Below are 14,922 nucleotides of genomic sequence, written 5' to 3'. Positions count from 1 at the left end.
TTATTACCCCCTTTTTCCAATTATGATCTTGTCTCATCGCTGCTACTCCCCAACGGGCTCGGGAGAGGCAAAAGTGATGTCACGCAAACATGACCTGCCAAACCACCCCCCTTAACACCCACCCGCTTAACCCAGAAGCACCAATGTGTCCGAGGAAACATCGTTCAACTGCTGACAAAAGTCAGCCCACAGGCACCCAGCCCACCACAAGGAGTCGCTAGAGCACGATGAGCCAAGTAAAGACCCTCTGGCCAAACCTTCCCCTAACCCGCACAACGCTGGACCAGTTGTGTGCCGCCTGGTCACAGCATGTTGTGACACAGCCTGGGATCAAACCCAGGTCTGTAGTGACACCTCAAGCACTGCGATGCAGTGCCTTAGACCGCTGCTCCACTTGTGAAGCTACAGAGTACTCTTCTAGTGGACTCATTTGTTGAGTTGTTATACTATTGTATTTTCAATAGTTTTCTACAATATTTGTGACATACGAAACAAGTATGGTGGGAAGCTTGAAAACGTATTGTGACCCTTTCAGGGAGTTGCTTTGTGTACATGGTGTTTTCTGTTATTAAACAGGCTCTGAGAGACAGTCCATGACTTTACAGTACTTGGTGACACCTTGATTGGGGAGAACGGGCTCATCTTAATGGCTGGAACAGAATAAATGGAATGGTATAGAACTCATCAAACACATGGTTTCCATTCCATTCCATGCCATTCCATTTACTCCATTCCAGCCATTGTTATGAGCCGTCCTCCCCACAGCGGCCTCCTGTGCTGTACCTCACTCTGTACCTCACTCTTTAGGATTTTAGTGTTCTCTCTGTGACTATTTATTTCACTGAAATGATGGGTATGTAACGGATGTGAAATGGCTAGCTCGTTAGCGGTGGTGTGCGCTAATAGCGTTTCAATCGGTGACGTCACTTGCTTTGAGACCTTGCTCTGCAAGGGCCGCGGATTTTGTGGAGTGATGGGTAACGATGCTTCGTGGGTGACTATTGTTGATGTGTGCAGAGGGTCCCTGGTTCGCGCCCGGGTCAGGGCGAGGGGACGGACTAAAGTTATACTGTTACAGGTATACGTTCTCTAATATCTTCAATGTCTCTCTCTATTTTGATAGAGAATAGAGAATAAACAAAAAGGGTAATCCCGAGAGACATTTAGATTTTTTAAATGTTTCAATCTGTATTCTAGGCTGCCTGTATTGGCTTTTCGGTTGTTATATACAGTAACACAATATTTTATTGGGGGAGACAGCTTAGCTGGTAAGAGCTTTGGGTCAATAACTGCAAAGGTCGCTGGCTCAAATCCCTGAGCTGACTAGGTGACAAATCTATTGATGTGCCCTTAAGCAAGGCATGTAACCATAATTGCTCCTGTAAGTTGAGCGTCTGCGAAAATGTAATGTAAGTGTATCATCTCTCTATAAAACAATCTTTACTTTATGATGACACTATCGAATCTTCCAAGAATTTCCACAAAGCATTACCAATGTGTCTACAGTCTACAATGTGTTTAGGACACACAATTTTCTTTGGTTTGAGCTTTACCAGTCCTGATTTAATTTATTAATGCTCAGCTGGTTGATACAAGTGCAAATGTATGTACAATTCTACATTTAATTAAATAGCTATGCTGATACAGCATATTATACAGTGGCAGCATTGAGATATAGACCACAATAATGTCCCACTTTTAATTTCAAACGTCTGGTAACTGCCCTAAATCATGCATGTGGAGATGTTGGACGCGCTCCTCTGCCCAGACGTTGTTGATGTCTGCAAGATCTTACAACGCCTGGACAGGTATTTTAAGTATCAGTTAACAATATCATATGTCATAGCAATTGTCAGTCGAGGACACATTAGTTGACGTTTCACGCAACCATTGGTTGATGCATGCAACGTCTGAGCAGGGGAACGCGACCACTGACGAGGTAGCCTTGCGCAGAACCCACTTGGTGCGTGAGGCCTTGCCGACGAAGTCTCCGCCCATTGTCGAGATTGTGCTGCAGTTGGCGGTGCTGTTGCAGCAAGAAAGGTGGTGAGGAGGACTCCATCAGGATTCTGCGTTTTTCTCGTCCAGTGACTGGCTGCGTGCTGTTTGCAGGCTTCACCGCAGTGAAGTTCATTGCGAAATTGTTGATTGGTAAGTTTCTGCAATTATTTTATTGAGATAGGATATTGGCTTGGTGCTCTTCTCTGTGATGGAGACTACGCTCCGGAACGCTCTAAACAGATTACCCCGCAATAAGAATTGTTTCTTTGTATCTAGTTAGAATCAGTTACTGTTGCAAAAATAATGTGGAACCGAACAGATCTTGTTCTATCCACATTGCTCAGATTTCGAAGCTAGTTCATGTGCTTATATTTGACCCTGTTGAAGTTGTTTTTGCTTGAACTATCAGATTTATGTGTTTGTGCGGCATTGTGTTTTTCAAAAGGCCATTCATTCAGAGAGCATCTAATCTGTAGGGTACTTGGTTCGCAGTCACACATTGCGCCATGTTAATATGGCGGTTTGAAAATGTATATAACTGTATACACAAGGAGCCAGCCTACTGCTCTTTGAAGAGATGCAGGCGTGGCCGCCCTTGTTTATAGAAACATTGCTATGATGACTTCAAACCAAACACTGATAAAATGCGACATTCAAAGCAAAATTCTGGACTTTATTGTATTAAATGTGCGTAATGATATTGAGGAAGAATTACATCTAGGTACCGTCTGTATAACTTGAAGCTATTATGTAATCAGATAGGAGATGCATGTATCGCTCGCTGTAGGCCTATGTCACATCGGAGTCTGCTCTCTGCTACATGTGGCTCGAGGCTACCCTTTAATGTTTACCAGGAGTTGAAAACATTTAGTGACGTCATGTCATTGGCACAATTTAAATCACATCCAAACTGCTGCAACGACCCTTTGGTGGCGAAATCCCCCATTTGCCTCACGTCTAGACATGTTTGTGCCAAACGGGGTTGTCACTATATTGACCAAGGTGTGGGCTTTGAGGCCTTTTAAATAGTTACGAACGCCTTGTGATTATGAGATATCCAGGGCATTGGCTTTGCTGTCCGGAGTGTCACTGACAGTCGTGATGCAGGAGAGTTTGGTTGTAAATCATTGCTCTGCTGCAGGGTCTACACTGAATGTACAAAACATTAGGAACAACTGCKCTTTCCATGACAGACTGACCAGGTGAAAGCTATGATACCTTATTGATGTTACTTGTTACTCCACTCTTCTGGGAAGGCTTTCCACTATTAAAATAAATAATTATTGAACCTTTATTTGTACAGGTCTTTTTCAAGAGAGACCTGGTCCAATAAAATGTTGGAACATTGCTGTGGGGACTTGCTTCCATTCAGCCACGAGCATTAGTGAGGTCGGGCACTGATGTTGGGCGATTAGGCCTGGCTCGCAGTCTGCGTTCCAATTCATCCCAAAGGTGTTCAATGGAGTTGAGGTCAGGGCTCTGTGCAGGCCAGTCAAGTTCTTCCACACCGATCTCGACAAACCATTTTTGTATTGACCTCGCTTTGAGCACGGGGGCATTGTCATGCTGAAACAGGAAAGGGCCTTCCCAAACTGTTGCCACAAAGTTGGAAGCACAGAACTGTCTAGAATGTAATTCTATGCTGTACTGTTAATATTAGAGGTCGACCGATTAATCGGAATGGCCGATTAATCGGGGCCGATTTCAAGTTTTCATAACAATCGGAAATCGGTATTTTTGGGCGCCGKTTTWTTTTCTTTTTTTTCTTTTTTACACCTTTATTTCAYCTTTATTTACCTAGGCAAGTCAGTTAAGAATACATTCTTATTTTCAATGACGGCCTAGGAACTGAACGAGGCAGAACGACAGATTTTTAACCTTGTCAGCTCGGGGGATCCAATCTCGCAACCTTACAGTTAACTAGTCCAATGCTCTAACACCTGATTACATTGCACTCCACGAGGAGCCTGCCTGTTAGCGAATGCAGTAAGCTAAGGTAAGTTGCTAGCTAGCATTAAACTTATTTCATAAAAAACAATCAATCAATGACTGTCATTGCTCCAATGTGTACTTAACCATAAACATCAATGCCTTTCTTAAAATCAATACACAAGTATATATTTTTAAACCTGCATATTTAGCTAAAAGAAATCCAGGTTAGCAGGCAATATTAACCAGGTGAAATTGTGTCATTTCTCTTGCGTTCATTGCACGCAGAGTCAGGGTATATGCAACAGTTTGGGCCGCCTGGCTCTTTGCGAACTAATTTGCCAGAACTTTACGTAATTATGACAACATTGAAGGTTGTGCAATGTAACAGGAATATTTAGACTCATGGATGCCACCCGTTAGATAAAATACGGAACGGAATAAACAATTTGTTTTCGAGGTGATAGTTTCCGGATTAGTCAAAGGTATATGGTTTAGAGAGAAATAGTCGACGCGTTATAATTCCTGTAATAACTTGCGGCTGAATTTGAAAGGGGTTCCTTCGTTATTTTACCGTTCATGTCTTCCATAGAGAATGTCTTGATCTACTTCAAATAAGGTCCGTGTTTCGTGCAGGCTTAAACCGCCTCGRCGTTTTGATACCCRTGTAAATCTCACTAGGATAAGGTAACGTTTGTYAACATATTTTCATAAATCCACTCTACAAATGTTTTTATCTTCGCTTATATTTAGCCAATATTGATCAGAGTTACCTTGTCCTATGGATATCTACACAGTTATAAAATTGGCACGGTGATGTAAGCCTACACGAAACACAGACCTTATTTTAAGTGAATCTAAAAATATCCTATGGAATAAATGAAGGAACCGCGTTTCAGATTTTGCTAGAAGGTGTCATGGGAATTATGACTCGCACTTTGGTTGTCAATTCTTACCATGCCCATTATTAAAATAGGATTTCCTGCATATAGAAATTAAAGTTTTTGTTTTCAACATCATCACAGTAACTTAAACTCTATTTTTATTCAAACAGTTGAGAGTATTTGTCCTCCTAAGCAGACTCTTCAGTATCATTGTCACTTCAGAGCTCGTGTGTGTGTGTGGTATTTATGTATTATATTAAGTAAAATAAAAGTGTTCATTGTTCATTCAGTATTGTTGCAATTGTCATTATTACAAAAAATGTGTGTGTGTGTGTGTTGTATATATATATATATATATATATATATATATATACACTGCTCAAAAAAATAAAGGAACACTAAAATAACACATCCTAAATCTGAATGGAATGAATTATTCTTTATGAAATACTTTTTTTCTTTACACTAGTTTGAATGTGCTGACAACAAAATCACACAAAATATTCAATGGAAATCAAATGTATCAACCCATGGAGTCTGGATTGGAGTCACACTCAAAAATTAAAGTGGAAAACCACACTACAGGCTGATCCAACTTTGATTTAATGCCTTGAAACAAGTCAAAATGAGGCTCAGTAGTGTGTTGTGGCCTCCACGTGCCTGTATGACCTCCCTACAACGCCTGGGCATGCTCCTGATGAGTGGCGGATGATCTCCTGAGGGATCTCCTTCCAGACCTGGACTAAAGCATCCGCCAACTCCTGGACAGTCTGTGGGTGCAACGTGGCATTGGTGGATGGCGCAAGACATAATGTCCCAGATGTGCTCAATTGGATTCAGGTCTGGGGAACGGGCGGTCCATTAGCATCAATGCCTTCCTCTTGCAGGAACTGCTGACACACTCCAGCCACATGAGGTCTAGCATTGTCTTGCATTAGGAGAACCCAGGGCCAACCGCACCAGCATATGGTCTTCACAAGGGGTCTGAGGATCTCATCTCGGTACCTAATGGCAGTCAGGCTACCTCTTGCGCGAGCACATGGAGGGCTGTGCGGCCCCCAAAGAAATGCCACCCCACACCATGACTGACCACCGCCAAACCGGTCATGCTGGAGGATGTGCAGGCAGCAGAACGTTCTCACGGCGTCTCAACTCTGTCACGTCTGTCACATGTGCTCAGTGTGAACCTGCTTTCATCTGTGAGAGGCACAGGGCGCCAGTGGCGAATTTGCCAATCTTTGGTGTTCTCTGGCAAATGCAAACATCCTGCACGGTGTTGGGCTGTAAGCACCACACCCACCTGTGGACGTCGGGCCCTCATACACCCTCATGGAGTCTGTTTCTGGCCGTTTGAGCAGACACATGCACATTTGTGGCCTGTGTGGTCATTTTGCAGGGCTCTGGCAGTGCTCTCCTGCTCCTCCTTGCACAAGGCGGAGGTAGTGGTCCTGCTGCTGGGTTGTTGCCCTCCACAGCCTCCTCCACGTCTCCTGATGTACTGGCCTGTCTCCTGTGCGGCCTCCATGCTCTGGACACTACGCTGACAGACACAGCAAACCTTCTTGCCATAGCTCGCATTGATGTGCCATCCTGGATGAGCTGCACTACCTGAGCCACTTGTGTGGGTTGTAGACTCCGTCTCATACTACCACTAGAGTGAAAGCACCGCCAGCATTCAAAAGTGACCAAAACATCAGCCAGGAAGCATAGGAAATGAGAAGTGGTCTGTGGTCACCACCTGCAGAACACTCCTTTATTGGGGGTGTCTGCTAATTGCCTATAATTTCCACCTGTTGTCTATTCCATTTGCACAACAGCATGTGAAATTTATTGTCAATCAGTGTTGCTTCCTAAGTGGACAGTTTGATTTCACAGAAGTGTGATTGACTTGGAATTACATTGTGTTGTTTAAGTGTTCCCTTTATTTTTTTGAGCAGTGTATATATATATATATTTTTTTTTTAATAAATTGGCCGATTAATCGGTATCGGCTTTTTTTTGTCCTCCAATAATCGGTATCAGCATTGAAAAGTCATAATCGGTCGACCTCTAGTTAATATTTCACTTCACTGGAACTAAGGGGCCTAGCCCAAACCATGAAAAACGTCCCCAGACCATTATTCCTCCTCCACCAAACTTTAAAGTTGGCATAATGCATTCGGGCAGGTAGCGTTCTCTTGGCATCCGCCACACCCAGATTCGTCCGTTGGAGTGCCAGATGGTGAAGCGTGAATCATCACTCTCGAGAACGCGTTTCCACTGCTCCGGAGACGAATGGCGGCGAGCTTTACACCACTCCAGCCGGCACTTGGCATTGCGTATGTTGATCTTAGGCTTGAAGCTCCCGACAAACAGTCGTTGTGCTGACGTTGCTTCCAGAGGCAGTTTGGAACTGTGAGTGTTGCAACCGAGGTCGGACGATTTTTACACGTTACATGCTTTAGCACTCGGTGGTCCTGTTCTGTGAGCTTGTGTGGCCTACCACTTCGCAGCTGAGCTGTTGTTGCTCTTTGACGTTTTCTCTTCACAATAACAGCACTTATGGTTTACCGGGGCAGCTCAAGCAGGGCAGAAATTTGACGAACTGACTTGTTGGTGAAGAGGGCATCCTATGATGGTGCCATATTGAAGGTCACTGAGCTCTTCAATACGGGACATTCTACTGCTAATGTTTCTCTCTGGAGATTGCATGGCTGTGTGCTCGATTTTATACACCTGTCAGCAACAGGTGTGGCTGAAATAGCGGAATCCACTAATTTGAAGGGGTGTCCACAAACTTAGTATAAGTGCATTTGAACGGGGTATGGTAGTAGGTACCAGGCGCACTGGTTTGTGTGAAGAACTGCAACGCTGCTGGGTTTTTCACCCTCAACAGTTTCCCGTGTGTATCAAGAATGTATCCACCACCCAAAGGGCATCCAGCCAACTTGACACGACTGTGCGGAACATTGGAGTCAACATTGGCCAGCATCCCTGTGGAACGCTTTCAACTCTTTGTAGAGTCCATGCCCTGATGAATTGAGGCTCTTCTGAGGACAAAGGGGAGAGCAACTCAATATTAGGAAGGGGTTTTGTACACTCAGTGTATATTTCGAATGAGCGGGCCTCTTGCTATTGAATATTAATGTAAATATTTACCTCGCCATTTCACAAACCCTTGTGCCCTTTCAGAGTATTGGTTATATTCAGCCATTCAGTAGGAAACTGTGACACATACAAGTCCATAGCCATGTTCTCTGCTCAGTTTTTAGGATGACTGGCATCACAGGCCATTTAGCCTACTCGTGAGCACTTGGCCGTAGTTTGTGTGCTGGTTGGCTGTGCTCTAGCATGAGTGACTGTGATCATAATGATCAAAGAATGTATCTCTCCATTTGTCCTCCATTTTTATTTTCAATTCAAAGGGCTTTATTGGCATGGGAAACCAAAGTGAAATAAACAATAAAAAAAAGAAACAGTAAACATTACACTCTTAAAAGTTCCAAAGGAATAGATACATTTCAAATGTTGTGTTATGGCTATATACARTGTTGAAACAATGTGCAAATAAGTTAAAGTACAAAAGGGAAAATAAACATAAATATGGGTTGTATTTACAAGTGTGTTTGTTCTTCGCTGGTGTCCCTTTTCTTGTGGCAACAGGTCACAAATSTTGCTGCTGTTTATCGAATTCTTTGTGGATCTGTGTAATCTGAGGGAAATGTGTCTCTAATATGGTCATACATTTGGCAGGAGGTTAGGACGTTCAATTCAGTTTCTACCTCATTTTGTGGGCAGTGTGGACATAGCCCGTCTTCTCTTGAGAGCCAGGTCTGCCTACGGCGGCCTTTCTCAATAGCAAGGCTACGCTCTCAGTCTATACATAGTCAAAGCTGTCCTTAATTTAGGGTCAGTCACAGTGGTCAGGTATTCTGCCACTGTGTACTCTCTGTTTAGGGCCAAATAACATTCTAGTTTGCTCTGTTTTTTTGTAAATTCTTTCCAATGTGTCAAGTAATTATTTTCTTCTCGTGATTTAGTTGTCTAATTGGGTTGCTGTCCTGGGGCTGTTTGTGAACCGAGCCCCAGGACCAGCTTGTTTAGGTGACTCTTCTCCAGGTTAATTTCTCTGCAGAGGATGGCTTTGTTGTGGAAGGTTTGGGAATCGCTTTCTTTTAGGTGGTTGTAGAATTTAACATCTCTTTTCAGGATTTTGATAATTAGCATGTATCAGCCTACTTTTGTGCTGCATGCGTTATTTTGTGTTKTACGTTGTACGCTGGGGATATTTTAGCAGAATTCTGCATGATGGTTCTCAATTGGGTGTTTGTCCCATTTTGTGAATTCTTGGTTGGTGAGCGGACCCCAGACCTCACAACCATAAAGGGAAATGGGTTCTATAACTGATTCAAGTATTTTTTTAGCCAGATCTGGATGGGCAACAGTGCCTTGATGGAATGTATTGTATTTSTGATCTTGGCAACTTGACCTTTTTTGGATACCATTATTTTAATTTTACTGAGATTTACTGTCAGGGCCCAGGTCTGACAGAATCTGTGCAGAAGATCTAGGTGCTGCTGTAGGCCCTCATTGGTTGGGGAAAGAAGCACCAGATCATCAACAAACAGTAGACATTTGACTTCAGATTCTAGTAGGGTGAGGCTGGGTGCTGCAGACTGTTCTAGTGCTCTCACCAATTTGTTGATATATGTTGAAGAGGGTGGGGCTCAAACTGCATCCCTGTCTCACCCCACGACCCTGTGGAAATATATATATTCTCTCGATCCTCTCTGTTGTTTTCTACCTATGTACCAAGCCAGTATGTGGACAAGTTCCTTTTGCATGGCCCGGGGCCCCGGGTGGGTGGTAATTTCAATTAAGGACGAATGGAATGGTCTAAAAATGTTCAAGCTCCGCCCATACGGGCCACTGGGCCATGCAAAACGAGCTCGCCCGTGTCATCAGTTATTAGTGCAGTAGTGTTCATCCATTTTCCCCCGGGGGAATCCTGTTAACCTGTCACAGAGGCTTCTTGTCTTGTGAAGTGATGGGTGTTTGTATACTGAAGGAGGAATACTTATTTTCTAACTCTCTGGGAGAACTGAGGAATGCTCATTGTCCTATAAGAGTACTTGAACTTGGTGGCAGATAAGCAGGCAGGTGATGTCTATTTTCAGGAATGAGGCCAGCCTGCCCTGCAGTGGAAACCTGTTCTCTGTCCTCTCCTCTCTTTCTCTCCCTCTTTCCCTCTCTCTCCCTCTCTGCAATTCAGGAAATGAGATTCTGCTTTTGGCTGGCTGTTCCTTTTTAAAGGGGCAATCTGTAGTTACTTCATCCATTTTTAGACGTTTACATTCATTTTTGTACCCATTGATTCTGAAGAATATAACTTATAAATGTCTCAAGCTTAGTTCAACTGTCGTACCCCATCAGAACTCAACATATACACTTTTTTTTATTCCAAATGTTTGTAAACAAAGTAAATGTACATTAACACTATATAGCCTGAAAACATGGCTAACCCTATAGTTTTGATATCATGGATGGTCAGTCCCTGCATTCATAGCTCTGTCTATGAATTTGAGAGTTACATTTCTCAAGCCCTTCCCTCAGCTTACCGAAACGGGGGTGGGTACAACCCTTTATTGTTTAACTGCCAATTCCCCTTTAGATCTTTGCTCTTAACTTTTTGCTTTTGCTTTATTAAACAGATCAAAATAAAAATATGTCCAGGGACCTGTAATAGACTTTGTTTCATGGAATTGGTTTTGTTGTCTTAAACAGGTTTAAATACATCTCCAATGTCACAGTGCTCCTTTCAAGTAAAATCAACACAGAATTTACCTGTGAGTGGGTTTGGTTTCCCCGTTAGAGGGTTAGGCCTGACCTGTAGTCTCTCCATCTCTGGGACCCCGGGTCAGCTGAGCTGTGCAGCCCAGGCTGAGTGCGCTCCTCTGTGTGAGAATAGCTGTGGAGGCTGGGGTCACCTTGCTTGGTGGAAACATCTCTGGCTTTTCATCCACAAGGCTGTAAGTGGGTTGATGTCCCATCAGGGAGGGGAAAGGAGGCAGGGGCGGAAAGTGCTGGAAAGCTGCAGCAGGTAGGAAATGGAACGGTGCGACAGAGAACTGGTGCATTTGCTCAACGGCACAACCCTGGCTAAATATAGACAACTCTGTTGCAGCCGGAAAGGTATTTTCTCTCGCTCTTTTTTTTACATTTACATTTTTAATTTATTCCCCCCCCCCCCCATTGGATGTTTTAGTTTAGGAATTCTCTCTCTCTGGATGTTTTAGTTTAGGAATGGATTCTCTCTCGTCTCTGGTGGAGATGTCTGTATAAATGGAGGGATCGGAGTTCATTGTTGAAAGTGGATTTCCCAATTCCTCTATACCTTTTACCTCCATGTCTTCTCCTGTCCTTTACCTCAAGGTCTTTGGCATCCATTTAGTTTATTGACAAGAGCAGTTAGACCTAGTAGTTTATTTCCCACCACCACCATACCATTCTTCTCAGTACAGAGATGAAGTTTTCCCCTTTTCTGTTTATACTCTGCAGTACACAGAACCTGTGTGAGACATGTTAAATATCTCCAGTGCTAATCCTGGTTTGACTCACGTTGTGTACAACCACGGAAAACTTCCTGACCCAGAGATGACCTCAGCTGGGGTCAGTCTGACTACTACAGTTGTACCCATGATGTCATCTATTCTAGACAACCGTTTAGGAGTAGGAGATTGTGCAGCRATGTTGAAGTGGTAAACAGGTGTGTGTGTGTGAGAGAGAGAGAGATATTAATGGGTTCTTTGGTATAAGGATGGCGTGGAATCATCCATATGGTGTTGTGGGTAAGTATAGTAGGCTGACTGTTGGTGTTTTAGTGGGCAGTGGGAGTGCGCAGAGAGGCTTGGTCTGTGGAATGTGTGATGTTTGACTTGACAGGGGGAGTGTGTTTACCAAATCAAATTGTATTAGTCACATGCGCCGAATACAACAGGTGTAGACCTTACAGTGAAATGCTTACTTACAAGCCCCTAACCAACAATGCAGTTAAAAAAATACGAATAAGAACAAGTAATTAAAGAGCAGCAGTAAAATAACAATAGCAAGACTATATACAAGGGCGTACTGGTTAGTTGAGGTAGTATGTACATGTAGGTAGAGTTATTAAAGTGACTTTGCATAGATGATAACAACAGAGAGTAGCAGTGGTGGAGGGGAGGGGGGGGCAATGCAAATAGTCTGGGTAGCCATTTGATTAGGTGTTCAGGAGTCTTATGGCTTAGAGGTAGAAGCTGTTTAGAAGCCTCTTGGACCTAGACTTGGCGCTCCGGTACCGCTTGCCGTGCGGTAGCCGAGAGAACAGTCTGACTAGGGTGGCTGGGGTCCTTTACAATTTTTAGGRMCTTCCTCTGACACCGCCTGGTATAGAGGTCCTGGATGGCAGGAAGCTTGGCCCCAGGGATGTACTGGGCTGTTCGCACTACCCTCTGTAGTGACTTGCGGTCGGAGGCTGAGCAGTTGCTATACCAGGCAGTGATGCAACCAGTCAGGATGCTCTCGATGGTGCTGCTTTAGAACCTTTTGAGTGCCTGAGGACCCATGCCAAATCTTTTCAGTCTCCTGAGAGGGAATAGGTTTTGTCGTGCCCTCTTCACAACTATCTTGGTGTGCTTGGACCATGTTAGTTTGTTGGTGATGTGGACACCAAGGAACTTGAAACTCTCAACCTGCTCCACTGCAGCCACGTTGATGAGAATGGGGACGTGCTCGGTCCTCTTTTTCCTGTAGTCCACAATCATCYCCTTTGTCTTGATCAAGTTGAGGGAGAGGTTGTTGTCCTGGCACCATAYGGCCAGGTCTCTGACTTCCTCCCTATAGGCTGTCTGGTCATTGTCGGTGATCAGGCCTACCACTGTTGTGTCATCGGCAAACTTAATGATGGTGTTGGAGTCGTGCCTGGCCGTGCAGTCATGAGTGAACAGGGAGTACAGGAGGGGACTGAGCACTCACCCCTGAGGGGCCCCTGTGTTGAAGATCAGTGTGGCGGATGTGTTGTTACCTACCCTTACCACCTGGGGGTGGCCCGTCAGGAAGTCCCGGATCCAGTTACAGAGGGAGGTGTTTAGTCCCAGGGTCCTTAGCTTAATAATGAGCTTTGAGGGCACCCTGGTGTTGAATGCTGAGCTGTAGTCAATTAATAGCATTCTCACATAGGTGTTCCTTTTGTCCAGGTGGGAAAGGGCAGTGTGGAGTGCAATAGAGATTGCATCATCTTGATCTGTTGGGGTGGTATGCAAATTGGGGTGGGTATAGGGTTTCTGGGATAATGGTGTTGTGAGCCATGATCATCCTTTCAAAGCACTTCTTGGCTACAGATGTGAGTGCTGTGGGTCGGTAGTCATTTAGGCAGGTTACCTTAGTSYTCTTGGGCACAGGGACTATGGTGGTCTGCTTAAAACATGTTGGTATTAGACTCGGACAGGGAGAGGTTAAGGATGTAATTGAAGACACTTGCCAKTTGGGCTGGACCTCAGGGGTTTGGAGACAAATCTGTCTCTACTGCTCAACTGATAACAGCTGCAGTTCATCCATGTTTTTTCACATTCAGACTCAAACTCAGTCCTGTGTATTCACTCATGGCCCCAGGCAGTTTGTGAGTTCTGTATTGTGTGCACACCCAAGAGCCCACGTGTGCATGGCCCCAGGCCTAGGAGCTATGGACTTATGAACAGAGGTATAAACGCAACATGCAACTATTTCAAAGAAGGAAATCAGACAATTGAAATAAATTCATTAGGCCCTAATCTATGGATTTCACATGACTGGTGGGTGGGCCTGGGAGGGCATAGGCCCACCCATTTGGGAGCCAGGCCCAGCCAATCAGAATGAGTTTTCCCCCACTAAAGGGCTTTATTACAGACAGAAATACTCCTCAGCACCCCCACCCTCCCCCTCAGACGATCCCTAAGGTGAAGAAGCCAGATGTGGAGGTCCTGGGCTGGMATGGTTACACATGGTCTGCGGTTGTGAGGCCAGTTGGACGTACTGCCAAATTCTCTAAAATTACATTGGAGGCGGCTTATAGTAGAGATATTAACATTAAATTCTCTGGCAACAGCTCTGGTGGACGTTCCTGCAGTCAGCATGCCAATTGCACGCTCCCTAAACTTGAGATATCTGTGGCATTGTATTGTGACAACTCCACATTTTAGAGTGGTCTTTTATTGTCCCAGAACAATGTGCACCTGTATTGATCATGCTGTTTAATAATCTTCTTGATATGCCACACCTGTCAGGTGGATGGATTATCTTGGCAAAGGAAAAATGCTCACTAACAGGGTGTAAACAAATTTGTGCTCAACATTTGAGAGAAATAAGCTTCTTGTGATTCTGGTGTCTTTTATTTCAGCTTTACATGTTGTGTTTCTATTTTTATTGAGTATATGTATGAACTCCAAGGCATTGGCAATGTGTGTGTCTTTGAGATAGTGTCATTTGTTGTGAATTTTTTGGGGGGCTTTTCAGTTCTGCATTTTGTTAATGGGGAGAGAGAAGGGGGAGGTTGCGACATGACCTTCTCTGGGATTACTTTAATTTGATTTGCATGTAGCCAAAGGCGTGTCTGTTACTTACAACATTAGCTGTAACCCTACACACAGGATGTGAGCATGGGGTGTTTTATGCACAGAAAGTGGTGCATGCTCGCAATCCAAATAAATGAAAAGTACTGCAGGTGTGGCAGCTCGGCGATAATGTTATAGAGTGGGTGTAAAACACTAGCCAAGGAGAGATACAATGTTAATCTGTTTTCTCTATGAAGAATCATTCTGCAAACACCCCCACATAATGTCAATATAAGAAAAGGAAAATTAAGCACCAATATACATTTGTATATTTAGCATTTTTGAGGCCATGAGATATTTCAACACAGTTCTATTTAAACACAGTGCAGACCCCTCTGGTAGAAGTCAGAGGCTATGAAAACAGGTGACATGAAGAGTTCATAGCGATAGTCAGTGTGAAACCCAGTGTTTGCTCAGTGCCTCTTCTAGACAGAGGAGGCTCAGGAGGTTGTTGTGGATATTGGCTGAACAGGCGGAATCCCAGAACAAATCTGCCAAAATGA

General features: G+C 44.1%; 1 protein-coding gene across 2 annotated transcripts in view; it reads left to right on the top strand.

Annotated features, from left to right (window-relative positions):
- Window positions 1-2,000: 2,000 nt before the first annotated feature.
- LOC111951877 (spectrin beta chain, non-erythrocytic 1) overlaps window positions 2,001-14,922 on the top strand; it is a 134,318-nt gene continuing 121,396 nt past the window's right edge. Inside the window, exon 1 of one of the 2 annotated variants that reach the window (XM_023970176.2) lies at window positions 2,001-2,151. The gene's annotated coding sequence lies outside the window, so the exon portion shown is untranslated. The remainder of the gene's footprint in view (window positions 2,152-14,922) is intronic. The other variant, XM_023970175.2, reaches the window with a different exon arrangement.

The sequence above is a fragment of the Salvelinus sp. IW2-2015 genome, linkage group LG25 (assembly GCF_002910315.2).
Source record: "Salvelinus sp. IW2-2015 linkage group LG25, ASM291031v2, whole genome shotgun sequence".
NCBI classification, from domain to species: Eukaryota; Metazoa; Chordata; class Actinopteri; order Salmoniformes; family Salmonidae; genus Salvelinus; species Salvelinus sp. IW2-2015.
The sequence above is the reverse complement of the archived record's forward strand: the minus strand, read 5'-3'. Positions and strand labels throughout refer to the sequence as shown.